This window comes from Oncorhynchus masou, chromosome 14 (assembly GCF_036934945.1).
Source record: "Oncorhynchus masou masou isolate Uvic2021 chromosome 14, UVic_Omas_1.1, whole genome shotgun sequence".
Lineage (NCBI taxonomy): Eukaryota > Metazoa > Chordata > Actinopteri > Salmoniformes > Salmonidae > Oncorhynchus > Oncorhynchus masou.
In genome coordinates, this window is record NC_088225.1 from 8,538,841 (window position 1) to 8,545,692 (window position 6,852).

Genomic DNA, 6,852 nt, shown 5'->3' on the forward strand with positions numbered 1-6,852 from the left:
ACCTTTATTCGTTTGACACGTAATAATAAAGCAACCGAGACAAGGAATTACAAACACATTAGCTCATTCTCCTAAGCCCTGAGAAATATAGGCACAGTCGGAGAATATTCATTTATAAATAAATAATGGTGGAACAGTTTATGAGGAGGGCATCTGGCTTCATATTTGTATTAGCTGCTGCACTCCTGCAGCAATGTATCATGATAAAAAAGGATTCATGGAGGCAATACGGCACAGCAGTTATTCTAAAATATGGTTTCCCATTCCTCTGGAACAACATTGGAGAAGGAGGGTAGAGGTATGAGCCTTGAGACCACGACCAGAGAACTTAGAAACGACATCATTCATTAGGCAATGGTTGATCAAATCAATGGCTGCTTCTTTCTATTCTGTTTTCATTCGCCTCAATGTATATTTGCAGTGCAGTGACAGTGGTTGTCAGGTTACATACTGTATAGTGCTCTCCTTTCATACTTTAGATAAGGACTGTTCTCTTGCTCTACCCTTGCCTTGCATACTAACCTTTCAGTGAAACACTACTATTTTGGTATGTGCTAAATGTTGATTTGTTTACAAGGCAATATTAATGCATCAATACAGTGCATTTGTTATGAATCTCAAAGACAGACTTGTCTGCAAATTCACAAAGAAAAAACATCCTCATACAGGTAATATAATGGGGGGGGGGACCTCAAATGATGTGACAGAGTGGGAAAGTTGCCAAGCCAACAGCCACATTGGGTGTGCTGTCACTTTATTGTCAGAACATAAACTCTGTTGTCATAAACAAATCTCACACGGAGGCGCTGACCTCGCCTCGTCTGATTGGCAGGTCCAGGTAAATCTTATCGCTGTGAGTGAGAGCATCTCACACGGCTGTCAAAGCCATTGAAACCTGATGTCTGAGCAATTGAAAACCTACTGAGCATCCCATCTGTGGAGATCTGCATCCGCTGAGCTGTGTTATTGAGGGTTATCATACCTGGTTGATCGCTCAGCAGCACAGACAGCATGCTCACTACCAACACAGCAGGAAGAGAAACATGGAACATTAATCCCACGTTGTGTGTACCCAGCAGCAGAATCAATACAATATACTCACTGTGTATGACTGTCTAAGTTGGTGGTGGTCGTGAACACCAGAAAGAACCTCTGAAGCGCTATCTACCGCACCACTTGGTTGCTCCACTAGACTGGGGAGGCCTGGTAGGTATCCGGATAGATCTCCCTGATTGATCACCATACAGCAGACCTGTGTACAGGAGAGTAGGTGAGGTGAGCCTTAGTAATACACTGACAAAATACAAACCTGGTCTCAGAACATTTTGTGTTATTCTGTACGTAAATCCAAGACCCTGCATTTCGTATGATATGTTACATTTCGTATAGTATCTATTCATTTGTGGATGTCCATCATTCATTTCGTATGATATGTTACAAATTTGCAAAATGTACATTATGTTATGAATTTGCAAAACGTATGACATGTTACGAATTCCAATTTGTTGTGGCTAACAGTAGCTAGATGGCTAGGTTGCTAATGCTAACATTAGCTAGGCTAGGGGGTTAGAGTTAAGGTTAGGTGTTAGGTTAAAGGGTAAACTTTAATACATAAATATCGATCTTGATTGTCTAGTCACTTAGTCCCCGAACCAAATGTACATATTACCGAAACTATCTCGTACCCCTGCACATTGAGTCAGTACCTGTATTCCTTGTTATTTATTGAGTTACTATTTTTTTTTTTGTATTTGTTAATTTTCATACTTTTTAACTTGGCATTCTTGGGAAAGGGCTCATAAGTAAGCATTTCCCGGTAGACTATTCAGGGGCATGTGACAAATAACAGTTGATTTGATTTTTTACACATACTTAATGCATACACACGGTTCATTACATTTGAATATATAAGATATGTACTGGCTGAAATGTAACTGTACTCTTTGAGAAATGTCAATTGAAGTGACATTTGGGATTATTGCAAATTACTCCAAAAATCATTCTATAATTATGGGGAACCGATTGTGTGTGAACAGATTATTTTCTTTGGCGAGCGTGTTATCTCAAAGAAAACAAACCTCTTGAAAGTAGAACATCATGGCGTCGCTATCTGGCCTGTTCATGTGCCAGCAAATCTATATTAAAATCAGTCCATGGTTTGGATGGTAAAGATAGCAATCAGCAACAAACAGTCTGTCTATGTCTCTACGCTGGGTTAATCTTTGTGTATTTGTTTCTTCAGATAACACCAGAAAGACTTGTGAAGGAAATTGTACCAAGGCATTATCAAAATGATAATGTTACATGTTGTTTTAGTGTGGTAGCTCTTTTTCAGGTGGTATACAGCTTCTGAGACTAGACGTAGACGTAACATGGTAAACGAGGATCACACTAGACACTCAAATTAGTATAATATGTTACGTTTGTTATGGTTACATGAGACAGAAGGTTACTTATGGCAAAAACAAAAGGAGGGTGGTTAGGTGGGCGTATAACGCGAACGTCTAGCAACCCAAAGGTTGCATGTTCAAATTGCAACATGGACAACTTTAGCTAATTTGAAACTTTGCAATTAGTTACTACTTTTGTAGATACTTTGCAAGTACTTAGCATGTTAGCTAACCCTTCTCCTAACCAAAACTGCAACACTTTAACCTAACCACATAACCTTAACCATTTAACCTAACTCCTAACCTTAACCCTAAATGTAATCTCTAGCCTAGCTAATGTAGGGCCACCTAACTAAAGTTGGTATTAGCCACCTACCTAGTGTTAGCCACAACAAATTGGAAATCGTAACGTATAAGAATTGCATTTCATAACATATAATAATTGTAATTCGCAACATATCATATTAATTGTAATTTGTGACATATCATAATACGAAATAGATGATGGACATCTACAAATGAATTCATACCATAAATAACATATCATCCTAATTTGAGAATCCCGGATTTTCGTTTACTATGTTACGTCTACCCCTGATTCAGTGGTCATGATTAGGGATATGGCCTTCAGTCAGGGATTCCACACCACCACTGGGAATAGTTTTCCACCACACACACACACACACACACACACACACACACACACACACACACACACACACACACACACACACACACACACACACACACACACACACACACACAAGGAGTATGTCAGCCATCAATCTGGGAGCTGTCAGCTGTAACCCGCTGGACCTGTCACAGAGAAACAGTCTCTCTCTCCATGGTAAGGTTTTTCAATGGCCAGTGTCTGTAGCTATCTTGGTCTGAAAGTCAGCCTGTGAAGGGCTGATTGACTAGTGTTGGGGAAGAGAGGCTAACAAACAAGTAGTGTGAGAAAGTACGAGAAGAGACAGAGAGAATATCCTGACATTGATGTGACAGTTTGATGTGGACTAACTAGCAATGACAAACACTGTTGTGGATAGTGGAGATGAAGGAGGAAACAAAACAAACTCCTTAGAGAGAAATGACCTGTGTTCAAGACCGAAAAAGGAATTGATTGTACCCAAGGTGGCACATGCTTCCTAAAATCATACATTTTTATTCAAAACTACATTCCCTACAGTAGATTATCTCTATAGATAATCAGCTTTACAATGTTTTACTGTACTTCAGACCAGCTATGAGCAAGACACTTGGGAATCCAATAAAATTGCTACTATTTCTCATAGTTGTGTGCTGCCCCCACCTCGACTACCCTACATCACAGAAGATGAGACAGTAGTGTTTTTATTTCTAACTTGGCTTACCTCTGGGTCCTTAGTAACTGTGCGCCCGGTGCGGTGACCGTCTTTAATAATCTGTAGCTAAAGACAGGTTCATGTTGCTGACCTTTAGCTGAGCTGCCACATGCATATTAAGCCCAGGTTCCTGCACTCCTTCACTACTGCCTCTCTGTCTACGTCTTCCCAGAGCTCTTACCGTGAATTCCAACCTGCTACTCCAGCCCTCAAGAATCAATTACTATCGATTTTCTTACAAAGTTCCCCGCACTCTCTAGGGCAGAGTCAAAATACGGGACAAAGGAGATAAAACCGCATGTGAATTACTAAAGTAACTCGCCCTTTACTGTGGGAGACTGATATTATTGAGTGCAAAGAGGAGGACGTCGGTTCCACTCTGCTTCAAAGCACGGAGAATGTGAGTAAATGGCATCTTCTGTTAAGTGTGGGGACATTTTAAATGGCTTGCCTTCTGGAGCTCTGCCAGGCCACAAATCCCTTTTTATGGCATGGTATGACATGGCGTACAGAAATGCAGGGAGATATGCCTGTGCAAAGACAACCAGGATGGGCTCTTCTTACACTCATCTGGCTTCACTCTGGCATGGTTTTGGCAACCCACATGTTGTTTATTGCAAAATGCTAATGAAACTAGCGTGCCATTTCTCTTCCAGCAATATCAGCTAGAGGGCAACAAGCACCCTGGGGAGGGCCTCCATTGATCAATATTCAACTCATTTTTCTGAGTTTCAACGTTCGTCCGCCCTTGGAGAAAAAAAACAGCACGACAGATTTTTTTTTTGTCAACACAGTGATTAGATTAGATTTACTGGGCTTTTATTTCGATGGAGTCTGGCACTGGTGGGAGTGGGACTCATTCACAGCACATATTGTTCAAACAACATTTCCATTCACACTTCTATTTTTCTCCCCTGGAGTCACCGTTAAAGCACATCCATCCTGATTCTCTCTCATGCCTACAGCTGGAATCTCAGACACTGAAATCAGTTTAAATGCATCCTCACAACCTGGACTGGCTGACAATGGAAGTGGTGGTGGATGTGTTGTGGGGGTAAATTGTGTAATATCTCTACAGGTACTCCCAGTACATGAAAGGGATGTGGTTTTGTGTTCCAGGGGCATGTAGAGCTGCCAGACAGAGGAGAGGAACACAGCGGGGTGGTGGGAGGAGGTTGACAGATCATCAGGCCTGCTAGGCTCAGCCCAAATGGTCTGCAGATTACTTCAACAGAAGCTCTGGCTATGGACTGACATCATTAACTACAGGTTTATACTGGCTGAAAGGCAGAGATGACTGGCATCTGACTGCCCTGTTAAGAGAAGTCTCAGTGAGCAGTCCTGGTGAGAAAAGAAGAAGGGGGCCGGCCTACATAACACCAAAGTTTGAGTTAGAAGGTAACTTTGGTCAACTCTGATAACGTATCATATGAAAGTGGCTCACCTTTTAGCTAGCCATTTCTATGGCAACGCATGCTTCAGAACGAACCTTCTCCAGGGCAGGCTAACTCACCCTGAATGAGATGACTCAGCCGCATGTTGTGCACCAATGAAACCAGATTCCCTCATTTGAGAAAGATGACCGGTAAATATATTAATCAAAAGTGTTTCGTAAAAAAATTAATCATTCAAATACCTATCACATTACACATTGAGTAATGACAGGATACATTTTAAAGATCATGCACAGTAAAACTTTTCTATTACAAAAATGATTGGTCACACTTTATTGGGATAGTTCAGATTTTCCATCTGTACGTGCTCTACAGATGACCATAATATCAACAAACTATCTGTTGATAAGCAACTGCTTGCTAAGGTCACAGTTAGGGTTAATATACGGATTTTTGTAAGGGTTAAGGTTAGGGTAATAGTTAAGATTAGGGTTAGTAGATACTTCGTTGAAATGTTATTGTACTATCCTAATAGGAGCGGGGAAAAAGGTTATCGTGTGCATTGAATTAGCACGCCAAAGCACATCAAAAACAGCATTAACAATACGTAAATTAAATAACCTTCTAGCCTATTTCACATCATAGCCTGCTGAATTTGCAAGATATTGTAAATTATCTTTCATTATGATTTCGACAAAAATGTTTTGATGGTTTCAGCATTGTCTCAATCAAGTTTGGTCTTTGCGCGTGCATGTCGCGCAGTTACAAGCCCGCTAGAGTTGGCGGCAGGCAGACGAGCAATATCCACCGTCATAGTACGAATGAAGCCTGAGCTGGAATGTGAAGCTAACTGAAGCTGCCTAGCTTTATAAAAGCCTGAGTAGATCTAGTTTCATTCATAGTATACCCCTCGGGCGTTTACATTTGTTGGATGACGTGAAAATAGGTCTTTAGCCACGCCAACGATATGGGCTTTGCATCTAAAGAAAGATACATATGCAGAAAAGAACCCCCATAACTACTGTAAAATATGGTGGTAGATCTTTGATGTTATAAGGCTATTTTGCTTCCACTGGTCCTGGGGGTCTTGGTTAAGGGCAGCCGCATCATGAACTTCACCCAGTACCAAGACATTTTAGCCAACAACCTGGTTGCCTCTGCCAGGAGGCTGAAACTTGGCCAAAAGTGGATCTTCCAGCAAGACAATAACCCCAAGCACATATCAAAATCCACAAATTAATGGTTAAGTATTAACCACAAAATAAAAAAATTTCAATGGCCATCTCTCCGGACCTGAACCCCATTGAAAACCTGTGGTTTGAATTGAAGAGCGCAGATGAAGGATATGGAAAGATTCTGTATGGAGGAACGGTCTACGATCACTCCCAATGTGTTTCCAATCTCAAAACATTTTCAAAAAGGCTCAGTGCCATTATCCTTGGAAGGTGAGGTATTGGAAGGTATGGAAAACAGGGGTGCTAATCATTTTGACCACCACCTATTTGAGAAAAAAATATATAACTTGCTAATCAGCCCTTTCTCTGAGCAATTGTATTAATATAAAAGTAATTTTCAAAACATTTTGAGCATACAATATAGCTCAGTATGTATTATTTATAGTATTCTTTGCTCATCTTAATCAAGGGTGCCAATATTTTAGGACCTGACTGGAGATTAACACACACACACACACACACAGTGTAA